We start from the raw sequence: 16,536 nt of genomic DNA on the forward strand, positions 1-16,536 counted from the left end.
TCTACATTTTAAGCTTTTATTAGAAAGCAAATGCGCATACTAGTAAAACTATTAATTATCCAGACTTCTACGGATAACAATGAAACCAAAATACACTGAAAAGTGTTAAATATCCGTATTTTCCTTCTTCTTTCTATATAAAATACCTTAAGAGGGTCATGTACTTCAAACCTGGATAAAAATTGTACTTGAAGGGACAGAGATAAACGGAACTGAGATTGTAGCAGTTAAAACATTAAATTACACGAAATACAAAAAATCACTGCGGTTCAACTAATTTGAATTTACTCTGGTAACAAGGTAACTTACCTCCTTAAAACATTCAGCTTTTATAGAAATTCTTGTGTATTTTCTCTCCATGCCATTGTTTACATATGCGCAGATTTAGGGCGTACAGTATAGCTCTGGTCATTTTTTCCATTATTAGTTTAAAATCCACATCTTAACAAACTTTCCAAAATTGATTTACTATAAATCAGAATAATAATGTATTCTCGTTTCAAAAACATTCAGCTTCTATCAAATACTTTTCATGCACTGACGTTTTTAACATATACACTGATTCAGTCTATAGGGGATAGCTTTATTTTACATCTGATGACATATGAAAAATAACACAACAAGCAAATATTTAAAATGTATATCAGAATGTCTGTTTGCATGCCAGTAAAAGAATGATATGAAAATTTAGACAATAATTCAAGTCTAAATATAAAATTTCTCATTCTCTCCTCAATACCCTAAAATCCGCTATACCCTAAAGCACTGTACTGTACACCGGCACGATGTTGCAAATGCATCAAAACGAAGACATGTAACAGCTTTTTAAAACTGTAGAGTTTTTAAAGGCGCTGAACTGTCCAGAATTGTGGCCCCTTCATGCAGCTCCTTTCCGGAATGGTCAGATGGTAGTGGCTAGGTAGCCGGTTCCCTAGACCTTTAGTCTACATAGCCGGTTCCGGCTACCTAGACTAAAGGTCTAGGTAGCTGGTTCTGTAAATACATAAAGTATATATACTATTTGTGATTTACTTGTTTATTTCGCAAAAGTGTAAGTTTATATCATATCGCAGGGGCGTCGGAAGTGGGGCCGCAGGGGGCCCCAATAATTTGCCCAAAAACGATTTTTTGTAAATTCATAAGTTGGAGTTGCAGGTCCGTGGACCCAATATTTTGTATAGTATATTAAATTTTGCTTCGCGTTAAACAATACACGCTGTCCAGATTAGTGTGTTATCGTGGTGATGGTGACACGATCGGGGGTGTTAACTGGAGTCATACACACGTGTCCGTGATTGGACTTAATTACGCATGAACAAATCAGCATGTTTTTAATTGGCATGTCTTTAGTCAATGGAATATGTTAACCCAGCCGCAAAGATCTAAGGTATTAACTTATAAAATTCAGAAGAAAAATTATCATGTTTTTATTTAATGAAAGAGGTAAGTGTTAAGATTTATCACACTGTTAAGATGTAAGGATTTAATTACATAAATTGTTTTTACTCAAAAAAGGATATTTCAAACAAAAATAAGAAATGAATGTAACATGAATGATTATTGTTCAATACATTAAATACAAAAAAAACTAAAAAAATCCCCAAAAAACATACATGCATTTTTTGTATTGCGTTATACATTATTAATTCTGATAAGAGTTTATTGAATTTTATTTTGCTTATAGTCATGTAAATAGTAAGAAAATACTGGAGACTTGAGATGCGATTCAGTACCCTTAAAATGCACCAGAACTCGCCATTTATGATCCTGTTTTAAAAAAACTCAGGAGGAGGTCCCCCTTACCCCCCTTTCGGGAGGGGGATGCCCCCTCCCGTACCTACCCCCCCCCTTGTGGCCCCAATATCAAACACCTTCCGAAGCCCCTGTATCAGTCGATACTTTGTTATTAGCTCACATGTCACAAAGTGACAGTGTGAGCTTTTGTGATCGCGCAGCGTCCGTCGTCCGTCCGTGCGTAAACTTTTGCTTGTGACCACTCTAGAGGTCACATTTTTCATGGGATCTGTATGAAAGTTGGTCTGAATGTTCATCTTGATGATATCTAGGTCAAGTTCGAAACTGGGTCACGTGCTGTCAAAAACTAGGTCAGTAGGTCTAAAAATAGAAAAACCTTGTGACCTCTCTAGAGGCCATATTTTTCAATGGATCTTCATGAAAATTGGTCAGAATGTTCATCTTGATGATATCTAGGTCAAGTTCGAAACTGGGTCATGTGCGGTCAAAAACTAGGTCAGTAGGTCTAAAAATAGAAAAACCTTGTGACCTCTCTAGAGGCCATATTTTTCAATGGATCTTCATGAAAGTTAGTCAGAATGTTCATCATGATGATATCTAGGTCAAGTTCGAAACTGGGTCACGTGCAATCAAAAACTAGGTCAGTAGGTCAAATAATAGAAAAACCTTGTGACCTCTCTAGAGGGCATATTTTTCATGGGATCTGTATGAAAGTTGGTCTGAATGTTTATCTTGATGATATCTAGGTCAAGTTTGAAACTGGGTCACGTGCTGTCAAAAACTAGGTCAGTAGGTCTAAAAATAGAAAAACCTTGTGACCTCTCTAGAGGCCATATTTTTCAATGGATCTTCATGAAAATTGGTCAGAATGTTCATCTTGATGATATCTAGGTCAAGTTCGAAACTGGATCACGTGCGGTCAAAAACTAGGTCATTAGGTCTAAAAATAGAAAAACCTTGTGACCTCCCTAGAGGCCATATTTTTCAATGGATCTTCATGAAAATTGGTCAGAATGTTCATCTTGATGATAGCTAGGCCATGTTCAAAAGTGGGTCATGTGCGGTCAAAAACTAGGTCAGTAGGTCTAAAAATAGAAAAACCTTGTGACCTCCCTAGAGGCCATATTTTTCAATGGATCTTAATGAAAATTGGTCAGAATGTTCATCTTGATGATATCTAGGCCATGTTCGAAAGTGGGTCACGTGCGGTCAAAAACTAGGTCAGTAGGTCTAAAAATAAAAAAAACCTTGTGACCTCCCTAGAGGCCATATTTTTAAATGGATATTCATGAAAATTGGTCAGAATGTTCATCTTGATGATATCTAGATCAAGTTTGAAACTGGGTCACGTGCTTTCAAAAACTAGGTCAGTAGGTCTAAAAATAGAAAAACCTTGTGACCTCTCTAGAGGCCATATTTTTCCATGAATCTTCATGAAAGTTGGTCTGAATGTTCACTTTGATGATATCTAGGTCAAGATCAAAACTGGGTCACGTGCGGTCAAAAACTAGGTCATTAGGTCTAAAAATAGGAAAACCTTGTGACCTCTCTAAAGGCCTTATTTTTCAATGGATCTTCATGAAAATTAGTCAGAATGTTCACCTTGATGATATCTTGGTCAAGTTCGAAAGTGGATGACGTATGGTCAAAAACTAGGTCATTAGGTCTAAAAATAGAAAAACCTTGTGACCTCTCCAGAGGCCATACTTTTCATGAGATCTTCATGAAAATTGGTCAGAATGTTCTCCTTGATGATATCTAGGTCAGGTTCGACACTGGGTCACGTGCCTTTAAAAACTAGGTCCTTAGGTCTATTAATAGAAAAACCTTTAGACCTCTCTAGAGGCCGTACTTTTCATGAGATCTTCATGAAAATTGGTGAGAATGTTTACCTTGATGGTATCTAGGTCAAGTTCGAAACTGGGCCAATTGCCTTCAAAAACTAGGTCATTAGGTCAGATAATGGAAAAACCTTGTGACCTCTCTAGAGGCCAATATTTTTCAATGGATCTTCATGAAACTTGGTCAGAATTTTTATCTCGGTATCTAGGTCAAGTTCAAAACTGGGTCACATGAGTTCAAATACTAGGTCACTATGTCAAATAATAAAAAAAAACGTCATACTCAGTTCAAAACTGGGTCATGTTGGGACAGGTGAGCGATTCAGGACTATCATGGTCCTCTTGTTTTATCATGTCATTATTGTCATTGGCGAGTTTAAATGGCGCTTCATTAATTCTTAAATCATTTTTAATGATTTTTTGTACATAATTTGTTATATATTGAAAAACATTTTGGAATGATGATGTCAACTGTCCGTGATCCTTTAGCATTAGGTCATCAGTTATTAATTATCTTTCGTATTTAGTATATTATGTTGCCTTAGATAAAGAGCTCATATGTTCAAACAAACAAATAGAACCAATCAAGATTATTGACTAATAAAGAAAGTGGCGGAGAAATTATGTAGTAATTAATTAATTAAAGACGCACATAGAGGTGCAAAGTGATGATCACTTACAATTATCACTTAAACGGGCAAAGGGAACGATCAAATGCCAGTATGTTCAGTTGAGCCGCATCATTAAATGTACATTGATGCTCTTTGTTTTGCCCTTTATTACTTTTGTTTTGTTTTAAGAATGAATCACGGTATCTCAAATATGTATCGAGTACGTTTTAACATAACAAAATGTCGCCTGATATGATTTGAGCGCGTAAATACGAAATGTACAGGTTTTAAAAACACAAATAATAAATAATAAATTACAAGAAATGTAATTCGTTTAACTAATATTATGATTCTTTATAATACAGTTTATTGAATCCGGCTACCTTGACTTACATGTTCATATAAGATATCTGTATATAGAGCTGGCTACCTAGACCTTTAGTTTAGGTAGCCGGAACGTAAAAATAAAATTAAAAAAAATTCGACCTACCTTTAGCACCATTATCTTTTTTAGTATGTTACCAGAAACAATGAATTTTTTAGGCCTTAATTACCTCCTGTTTTTCCTACTATTTTGTCCACAAACCAGTTTTTTTTTTTACTACTTTTTGTGCAGGGACCTTCTTCTTTTCATCTACATTTTTTTGCAAGGCAATACTGGAAGGCTAGAAAGTGACATAAACTGTTGCTTGAATATGATTTATGGCCTTTAAGAAGTAGAAACCCCTCTCAGAGTAAACTGTTGTCTTGTACTTTAACCCTTAACAAAGAAGTATAAAATACACAGAATGGCAACTGGCTAATCTCATGTGATCTCGTGTCAGAGCGCGAATCGGCGTTATCTTAGTACAAAAACAAACATTGGCGAGCATGGAATTACAATTTGTACCTTTAAAACTACATTTAAAATACGTGTTAGCTTCTAAAACAACAATTAGCTTAATGTGAAATAGTCTTAAGACACAAAGTACATGTTTCTTGCCATCAAAAGAAGTGTAGTCATACGGTGATAATTAATTTACCGATGAATAATTGCTTTCTCATACAAAATGGCGCGTGGAGAATGCATCACTTCCGGTAAACGAGATCTCATTCAGTTGTCACGGGATGTTTGCTAAATTTGCTCTATATGCCTTTCAAGTGAACTTGCCGATCTATTTATTTTAATAGGTCTTTGCCCTTAATAAACATGAAAACTCTAAAACAACAAAATCCTTTTATCCCAACACTGTTTGTTTATAGCATTACAATTTATACATAATCAAAGTCTCAAAATTGTTTTTATGGCATATTGTATGATAATGCATTTTATTTTTAGAATTCTGGGAGTTCAAAGGTCACAAGTACAAACTGCACTGAGAAATGGGATGATAGTTGTGAATGGACTTGTGAGTGTGTTGATGACAAGATAGGTCACCGCAGTCCAGTGGTTAAGGCATCCCTCTGAGGATCGGGAGACCGAAGGTTCAAACCCCATGGGGAGCTTTTGTCCAGGGGATATTTGTCATGGGACTCATTCCAAAAAGGCCGGTTTGTGAGCCGCGAGCTAGTTAAATGAATGGTTACTGACTTCTATCTGCCTAGTGCCTGGCATAGTGGTAAGAGTTTGGAGTTAATTGGTATGCACAATAAAGGTTTCTTATAACTGGCTGACCCTTTCCTTTCAGTAGGTCTGACACTATAATAAATAAGCCCTTTTTAGGAAAATATGCTTGCATTTTAACACGACTTTCACTCTGTTTTTGTTACATGTTTCATAAATTTTGTAAGTGACATACATTTATATTGCATATTTTTGTTTTGAATCTGTTTGAAATTTTGTAGTCATCTAAATAAACAAATTGCTGAAATAAAATTGAGGTGTGTTCAATGGAAACCAGAAGAATGAACAGAATCTTTGGAATATTCCTAAATTTACAAATATCTGAACTTAAAAGTTGCAGTCTCAGTAACTATTAGGAATTCTTAAAGTTCATCCTTTTAGCCCATGTTGAGCTGGTTGATAAGTTTGGAAAAAAGTCTTTTTTAACGTGTTTTAGTAGAAACAAAAGAAACTGAACCCCCCACTTTTCTTTGACATATGTTGTTGGCAAATTGTATGTAGTATTTGGCCACAGAGAAATGAACTTGTGTAAAGTTACATTAACTGATTTGGACCAAGGGAAGTAACTCCCATAATGTTGCAAGATCTTATCTCCTGTACTGTATGTAATTTTATGTTTCATTTCAGATGCCCACCACTTGCCATCAAACTGTCAGCTGGTAAGAGATGATAATAATAATAATAACACTGCCGAACCCTGCTGTAAAATCCCGACCTGTAGCCCCACACCATCTCCCCTAACAACAGAAAAGGGACCAGGACTTCTGCCCATGACTACAGTACCAACACAGAGACCACAAAGTAATGTATCAGCAAAAATTCCTATGATATTGTAATTAAAATCAATCCAGAACTACTTTCTTATAAACATTAATTGTTATTACAAACTTGGTAAAACTTTTTGAATTGGCAGTGAGATAATATTATTATAAAAGTCATGTTCACAGTGTATAGACTCTCTGTACGCCCAACCGGAAGTCGCCAAAAATTAGGCATTCAGAAATCAAAACACAAATTTTTGCTGTCGCGGATGGCTTAGATTTTCATTGTTTATTTTGTTAATATGGCATAAAGTAAGTGTATTTTTTATCTACATATTGTTTGTGAGCTACTGTTTACGTAGATACCAAACACGCCTATTAAAACTCTTATTATACTTCATTTCAAGTCAAATCACGTGTGGGTATTTGTTCGATTTTGTAATGAAACTATCAATTCTTTGAAATACATGTATATTGAGCTTTTGCAAAGAATTGAAACCTTTGCTACTTCGTAGATAAATATCTTACGCATCGATAAATACTAGCATGGCTCTATGGTAACAAATGCATTTTTAGGAAAATGTGTTTTTCTGAGACATATATGCCGATTACACTGCCCCACTAGTCCATACATTGCTGGCCCACTAATCGCAATTTCTAAAATCCAGACTGAACGCTTAGTCGAAAAACTGTACGCCTATTCAGAACTTCTTTTCATTCATATATTTCCATAATTTGACTTTGTTTTATGACAACCGACAGTTAAAAAGTAATAGTTATGTCTCCCCTAGGAGACATATTGTTTTTGCCCTGTCCGTCCGTCCGTCCTTCCGTCCGTCTGTCCGTACGTCACACTTCATTTCCGAGCAATAACTGGAGAACCATTTGACCTAGAACCTTCAAACTTCATAGGGTTGTAGGGCTGCTGGAGTAGACGACCCCTATTGTTTTTGGGGTTACTCCGTCAAAGGTCAAGGTCACAGGGGCCTGAACATTGAAAACCATTTCCGATCAGTAACTAGAGAACCACTTGACCCAGAATGTTGAAACTTCATAGGATGATTGGTCATGAAGAGTAGATGACCCCTATTGATTTTGGGGTCACTCCGTCAAAGGTCAAGGTCACAGGGGCCTGAACATTGAAAACCATTTCCGATCAATAACTAGAGAACCACTTGACCAAGAATGTTGAAACTTCATAGGATGATTGGTCATGAAGAGTAGATGAACCCTATTGATTTTGGGGTCACTCCGTCAAAGGTCAAGGTCACAGGGGCCTGAACATTGAAAACCATTTCCGATCAATAACTTGAGAACCACTTGACCCAGAATGTTGAAACTTCATAGGATGATTGGTCATGCAGAGTAGATGACCCCTATTGATTTTGGGGTCACTCTGTCAAAGGTCAAGGTCACAGGGGCCTGAACATTGAAAACCATTTCCGATCAATAACTTGAGAACCACCTGACCCAGAATGTTGAAACTTCATAGGATGATTGGTCATGAAGAGTAGATGACCCCTATTGATTTTGGGGTCACTCTGTAAAGGTCAAGGTCACAGGGGCCTGAACATTGAAAACCATTTCCGATCAATAACTGAGAACCACTTGACCCAGAATGTTGAAACTTCATAGGATGATTGGTCATGAAGAGTAGATGACCCCTATTGATTTTGGGGTCACTCTGTCAAAGGTCAAGGTCACAGGGGCCTGAACATTGAAAACCATTTCCGATCAATAACTTGAGAACCACCTGACCCAGAATGTTGAAACTTCATAGGATGATTGGTCATGAAGAGTAGATGACCCCTATTGATTTTGGGGTCACTCTGTCAAAGGTCAAGGTCACAGGGGCCTGAACATTGAAAACCATTTCCGATCAATAACTTGAGAACCACTGACCCAGAATGTTGAAACTTATAGGATGATTGTCATAAGAGTAGATGACCCCTTATTGATTTGGGTCACTCTGTCTAAAGGTCAAGGCACAGGGGCCTGAACATTGAAAACCATTTCTGATCAATAACTTGAGAACCACTTGACCCAGAATGTTGAAACTTCATAGGATGATTGTACATGAAAGTAGATGACCCCTATTGTTTTGGGTCACTCCATTAAAGGTCAAGGTCACAGGGCCTGAATATTGAAAACCATTTCGGGCAATAACTTGAGAACCCCTTGACCCAGAATGTTGAAACTTATAGGATGATTGATCATGAAAGAGTAGATGACCCTAATGATTTTGGGTCACTCTGTTAAAGGTCAAGGTCACAGGGGCCTGAACATGAAAACCATTTCGATCAATAACTTGAGAACCACTGACCCAGAATGTTGAAACTTATAGGATGATTGACATGCAGAGTAGATGACCCTTTTTGTTTTTGGGGTCACTCGTTAAAGGTCAAGTCTCAGGGCCTGAATTGAAACAGTTCTGATCATACTTGAGAACCACTTGACCGAATGTTGAAACTTCATGGAGATTGACATGCAAGTAGATGACCCTATTGTTTGGGTCAGTTATAAAGGTCAAGTCACAGTGGCTTATTAAAATCTTTTGGAAATAACTTGAGAACCACTTGACCTACAATGTTGAAACTTAATAGGATGATTGGACATGCAGAGTAGATGACCCTATTTTTTTGAGTCACTTGATCAAAGGTCAAAGTCACAGGAGCCTGAACAGTGACTTGAGAACCACTAGGCCACGAGTGTTGAAATTTAGCGGGATGACTGGACATGCCAAGTAGATGATCCCTATTGCAGCCAACCATCAGTGTCTCTTTGACTTTCGCTCCTGACCCCTATTGACTTCTTGCCTATAGGACTTTGCATTGGGGGAGACATGCGCTTTTTTACAAAAGCATTTTCTAGTTATAATTTCTTTCGTTTTCGTAACAGTCACGGACCAGTTTATATGTTATTATTGCAGTTTCGAATCCACTTTTTGTAAAGGTTAGTGTTTACTAGTTAGTAATTATCAAATTAATTAGTCTAGCACGGCTCAGCTGCAGTAAATGCGTACTAATAAACTCTAACCTGCATAATGTTTGAAATTATTTTTGTAATAAAATGACTAGATTCTTTACACTAAGGCATCATTCATATAATCGTTACGTGGCACAACTCAGTGTTTGATCCATTTCTGGCATCTCGGAGACTTGTTCGGACTTTATGACGGGGACTTTATTATCATTCACAGAAGAAACAGCTGCCTTTGGCGCAGTTATTTGTAATTTCTGTTTATTTTAATATCCGGCTCCAAATAACCGCTGATATCAGTCAAAATCAAGCAGATCGAAGCTAGTATCCAATTCTTGTTCGTTTGCATTAAAAATTATTGCAGTAATCGCTACAGAATAAGCGGAAAATGACCTGGCTCCTAACGTTTACATCAGTTGTTCTACACATATAACTAACCACCGTCTTGGAAGATAGATTAGCGGAGTCGTTTTGGACACTTTGATTGTACAAAGTTTTCATGTAAACAGCGTGTTTGTCTGTTTGCGGAGCTTAAATTCAAAAAATAATTGCAAGTACAACACCTTGAGTGACCTTCGCCTTGGGTATTTGGGTATAATGGGCAGTCCCTGCATAAAAAGGCTTTGTTTGCACAATGTTTATGTGAAGTTACAGTAAGGTATAAGCAAAAGTTAAAAAAAAGTTGTGACAGAAAAAAGGTTGCCGAAAAACTTTTTTTTTCTTTTAGCTCACCTGTCACAAAGTGACAAGGTGAGCTTTTGTGATCGTGCGGTGTCCGTCGTCCGTGCGTGCGTCCATCCGTCCGTGCGTAAACTTTTGCTTGTGACCACTCTAGAGGTCACATTTTTCATGGGATCTTTATGAAAGTTGGTCAGAATGTTCATCTTGATGATATCTAGGTTAAGTTCGAAACTGGGTCACGTGCCTTTAAAAACTAGGTCAGTAGGTCTAAAAATAGAAAAACCTTGTGACCTCTCTAGAGGCCATATATTTCACAAGATCTTCATGAAAATTGGTCAGAATGTTCACCTTGATGATATCTAGGTCAAGTTCGAAACTGGGTCACGTGCCTTCAAAAACTAGGTCAGTAGGTCTAAAAATAGAAAAACCTTGTGACCTCTCTAGAGGCCATATATTTCACAAGATCTTCATGAAAATTCAACAGAATGTTCACCTTGATAATATCTAGGTCAAGTTCTAAACTGGGTCACGTGCCGTCAAAAACTAGGTCAGTAGGTCTAAAAATAGAAAAACCTTGTGACCTCTCTAGAGGCCAAATATTTCACAAGATCTTTATGAAAATTGGTCAGAACGTTCACCTTGATGATATCTAGGTCAAGTTTGAAACTGGGTCACGTGCCATCAAAAACTAGGTCAGTAGGTCAAATAATAGAAAAACCTTGTGACCTCTCTAAAGGCCATATTTTTCATGGGATCTGTATGAAAGTTGATCTGAATGTTCATCTTGATGATATCTAGGTTAGGTTTGAAACTGGGTCACGTGCGGTCAAAAACTAGGTCAGTAGGTCTAAAAATAGAAAAAAATTGTGACCTCTCTAGAGGCCATATATTTCATGAGATCTTCATGAAAATTAGTCAAAATGTTCACCTTGATGATATCTAGGTCAAGTTCGAAAGTGGGTCACGTGCCTTCAAAAACAAGGTCAGTAGGTCAAATAATAGAAAAACCTTGTGACCTCTCTAGAGGCCATATTTTTCATGGGATCTGTATGAAAGTTGGTCTGAATGTTCATCTTGATGATATTTAGGTCAAGTTCGAAACTGGGTCACGTGCCTTCAAAAACTAGGTCAGTAGGTCAAATAATAGAAAAACGTTGTGACCTCTCTAAAGGCCATATTTTTCATGGGATCTGTATGAAAATTGGTCTGAATGTTCATCTTGATGATATCTAGGTCAAGGTTGAAACAGGGTCATGTGCGGTCAAAAACTAGGTCAGTAGGTCTAAAAATAGAAAAACCTTGTGACCTCTCTAGAGGCCATACTTGTGAATGGATCTCCATAAAACTTGGTCAGAATGTTTACCTTGATGGTATCTAGGTCAAGTTTGAAACTGGGTCACATGCCTTAAAAAACTAGGTCAGTAGGTCAAATAATAAAAAAAACATTGTGACCTCTCTAGAGGCCATACTTTTCATGGGATCTGTATGAAAGTTGGTCTGAATGTGCACCATGATGATATCTAGGTCAAGTTTGAAACTGGGTGAACTGCGGTCAAAAACTAGGTCAGTAGGTCTAAAATTATTAAAATCTTTTGACCTCTCTAGAGGCCATATTTTTCAATGGATCTTCATGAAAATTGATCTGAATGTTCACCTTGATGATATCTAGGTCATTTTCCAAACTGGGTCACGTGCAATCAAAAACTAGGCCAGTAGGTATAAAAATAGAAAAACCTTGTGACCTCTCTAGAGGCCATATTTTTTTATGAGATCTTCATGAAAATTAGTGAGAATGTTCACCTTGATGATATCTAAGCAAAATTCAAAACAGGGTCACGTACCTTCGAAAACTAGGTCAATAGGTCAAATAATAGAAAAACCTTGTGACCTCTCTAGAGACCATATTTTTCAATGGATCTTCATGAAAATTGGTCAGAATTTTTATCTTGATAATATCTAGGTCAAGTTCAAAACTGGATCACATGAGCTCAAAAACTAGGTCACTATGTCAAATAATAGAAAAAACGACGTCATACTCAAAACTGGGTCATGTGGGAAGAGGTGAGCGATTCAGGACCATCATGGTCCTCTTGTTTTTTTTTTGAGGCCCCAAATGGGTAACCCTGTTTATTTTCCCCATCATAGGTATAAATAGGGTCGGAGAACCATCCCTAATTAACCTTACACACAACATATCACAACATATTATAATATTGTACTTATTTTAAACATCAATATTTTCATATTACAATACTATCAATACTATTACAAGTATGATATAAAAAGTCATAAACGGGTACCCAAGGAACATTATTTTTATCAAAACCATATCAAAAAGGTGAAAAAAAGAAAAAGCAGTTATACATGTATGATATATAATGATGCAGAGCGAGCTTGCACAAACTGAGGATTAGTATTATGAAGTATAATTGTAATAATATCTAATTACAAACATTTATCTGATGAATAATCTTACAATTGACCAGTTTTGTTTTTCTAAATCTGTAATGTTCAAATTCTTATAAATTTCCCATGCTAATGAAAGGCTCTTCTTAACTCCAGTAACAGTTGGTATAATTCCTTTTCTTTTGCACAAATATATATATATCTTTTTATCTCCAGAAACAAAATATCATATTCAACATTTCTGGGTTTACAACTGAAGGATCCAAGTAAAAAACATTCTTTTTTCATACATTCCATTTTTATATTAACATTTGTACATATGTCTTTTATTCTGCTAAGTAATTCTTGAACTACATGACAATTCCAAAATAAATGTAATAAAGTTTCTTCTTCCATTCTGCAAAATGTACATAAATTAGCGTTTCTCATATTCATTTTATACAACAAAAAGTTTGTACCTAAAGTTCTATGTACTATTCTAGTTTGAAACCACTGAATATATGAATCTCTTGTATATTTGAAAGGTAAGCTATATATATATTCCCAGTCTAAAAGACTAATATTAAACAAAGTGTTCCATTTTAGTTGACTTGTTGGTTTTTCATTATTTTTTATAAATATACTATAAATAGTTTTATTGTTTTTCAGAATTACAGGCATTAAATAGCATGTGATACAAGGATGTATCACATTGTAATCAATAACAAAGTTGTTATTTTTACTTAATATAAAACTTTTTACACTTCTTTTTAATATCTCATAATGTAAAAAGTTTATTTTACTTCCAGCAATTGTTTCCAAATACTGCAAACTAAGAAAAGACACAGAATCTGACATAATATCACTAACAAATTGAATCCCTCTATCATAGAGTGGTTTTATAAAGATACCATTTCCACCAGAGAGAATTTCATGATTATAGAATAGTGGCATATTTAACAATTGTTCAGCTGTATCAATTGGTGTACACTCTATTAATTTAATAAAACATTTTAAAACATCAATCCAAAATTTATTTGTGAGTTTTCTTATAGTATATTCTGCATACAGTTTACCAGTATTAAATAATTTGTCTATATCAAACAAGGTTCTAACTAATCTAAAGCAATTACTCTCACTTCCATTAACACATTTCTTGAACCATGAGACTTTCAAGCTGTATGTATATGAAAATATGTCTATCATTTTCAGACCTCCTTCTTTATAGTCTTTAATGATAACTGTTTTCTTGATTTTTACTCTACCTTCCCATACAAAATCATAAAAAATATTATTAATTTCCTGTAAGACTTGATCACAATATCAATGTGTCAACAAGGGAAGTAACAATGATTTAACAACTATAATTTTACCAATGGGAGTTAGTTTTCTTCTCTTCCAATATGATATACTTTCTACAATTTTACTGATTTTATCTTGAAAATTAAGATCTACTATTTTGTTTAAATCAACATCAAATATAATACCCAGAAGTTTAAACCTAGTTGTACCCCACAAAAGTTTCCATTTTCTTTTTATTGACCTTGTGCTTGTGCCTATCCAAATAACATTAGTTTTATCAAAATTAACCTTTAATCCTGAGTGAAGAGAAAAATCATGCAATAAGTCAAGTGCTAATTTCAAAGATTTCTCCGAACCATCTAATAATAATGAGGTGTCATCTGCAAATTGAGAAATCTTATATTCTGTTCCATCAATAACTATACCTTTAATATTTGAACAATTTCTAATTTTTATAGCCAGTATTTCAGCACAGAGAATAAAAATATAAGATGAGATTGGCTCACCCTGTTGGCAACCACGGCCGCAGCTGAAAAAATTTGATAAAAAATCCATTTAACTGTACTGATAATTGTGTATTATTTAAGAACATTGTGATCCATTTTCTAATCATTGGACCAAAATTAAAAAAGGAAAAAGTCTTCTGTATGAAGTATCGAAGGCTTTTTCAAGTCGATTAACATAACTAGACCTGGGATATTATTATCTTCAGTGTACTTAATTACATCATACAAAAGTCTGGTATTTTCCCCAATATAACGTCCTTTAACAAAGCCAGTTTGACCTCTAGCAACTAGATTATCTAACGTAGATTTTATTCTGTTAGCAATACTATCTTAGTCTTATTCGGAAGCCAGTTTATAAACAATGTTTAACAATGTTTAACAATGTAATCGGTCTCCAATTTTTCAGGAACTGTTTTGGTTTATTTTCTTTCGGAATACATGTTATTATAACTTGCTTTTGTGTAACTGAAAAACTGCTGGTGTGAAAAGCATAATTTAAAGCTCTCACTACAAATATACCTAACTTCTTCCAAAACACTTTAAAGAAATTTGTTGTAAAACCATCGGAGCCTGGACTTTTATCATTTTTCATGTTTTTCAAAGTGTTAGAGACTTCTTCATATGACAATAAACCTTCTAATGCTGAAGACTGTTCTGGTGACAGCTTAGGAACATTACATTTATCTAGATCTTCATCCATATTATAGTTGTCTAACGTATTAAACTGAGAATACAGTGTTTTGTAAAAGTTACTAGTTTCTTTCAAAATTTTCTCCTGGTTATATATATATGAACCATCTTCTGTTTCAATAAAGGGAATTACTTTACTTGTATAGTTATACTTTTCTAAATTACAAAAAAAGTTAGAAGCTTTTTCACCATCTTCAATCCAAACAGAACGTGATCTAATCATGTATCCTCTTATTTTTTCATTTCTTAGTGTATTTAATCTATCTTGTAAATTTAAATATGTTTCTTTGTTTTCAGTTGTTAAATTGTTTTCCAATTTCTTTATTTCCTCTAACAATATTTGTTCTTGTTTATTTTTAGCTCACCTGTCACATAGTGACAAGGTGAGCTTTTGTGATCACCCTTCGTCCGTCGTCAGTCCGCACGTCCGTGCGTCCGTCCGTGCGTCAACAATTTCTTGTCTGCACGATAGTGGTTTCATTTATCATTTTATTTTAACCAAACTTGTACACAACTTGTATCACCATAAGATCTCGGTTCCTTTCTTGAACTGGCCAGATCCCTTTATGGGTTCCAGAGTTATAGCCCCTGAAAGGGCCAAAATTAGCTATTTTGACCTTGTCTGCACAATAGCAGCTTTATTTATGACTTGATTGGTACCAAATTGGCACACAACTTGTATCACCATAAGATCTTGGTTCCTTTCTTGAACTGGCCAGATTCCATCATAGGTTCCAGAGTTATGGCCCCTGAAAGGGTCAAAATTAGCTATTTTGACCTTGTCTGCACAATAGCAGCTTCATTTATGATTTTATTTTAACCAAACTTGCATACAACTTGTATCACCATAAGATCTTGCTTCCTTTATTTAACTGGCGAGATTCCTTTATGGGTTCCAGAGTGATGGCCCCTGAAAGGGCCAGAATTAGCTATTTTGACCTTGTCTGCACAATAGCAGCTTCATTTATGATTTGAATTTAATCAAACTTGCACAAAACTTGTGTCACCATAAGATCTTGGTTCTTTTGTTGAACCGGCTAGATCCCATAATGGGTTCCAGAGTTATGGTCCCTGAAAGGGCCAAAATGAGCTATTTTGACCTTGTCTGCACAATAGCAGCTTCATTTATGACTTGATTTTAACCAAACTTGCACACAACTTGTATCACCACAAGATCTTGCTTCCTTTCTTGAACTGGCCAGATTCCATCATGGGTTCCAGAGTTATGGCCCCTTAAAGGTCCAAAATTGGCTATTTTGGCTTTTGAAACCATATAAAGACTTCATTTATGGTTTTATTTGATACAAACTTCCAAAATATCTTCAACAACAATAAATCTTGGATTCCATGACAAATCAGATTCAATCATAGGTTCCAGAGTTATTTTATATCAGGTTACCTCCCCTGATTGTAATCAAAATG

This window comes from Mercenaria mercenaria, chromosome 16 (assembly GCF_021730395.1).
Source record: "Mercenaria mercenaria strain notata chromosome 16, MADL_Memer_1, whole genome shotgun sequence".
Taxonomy (NCBI): Eukaryota; Metazoa; Mollusca; class Bivalvia; order Venerida; family Veneridae; genus Mercenaria; species Mercenaria mercenaria.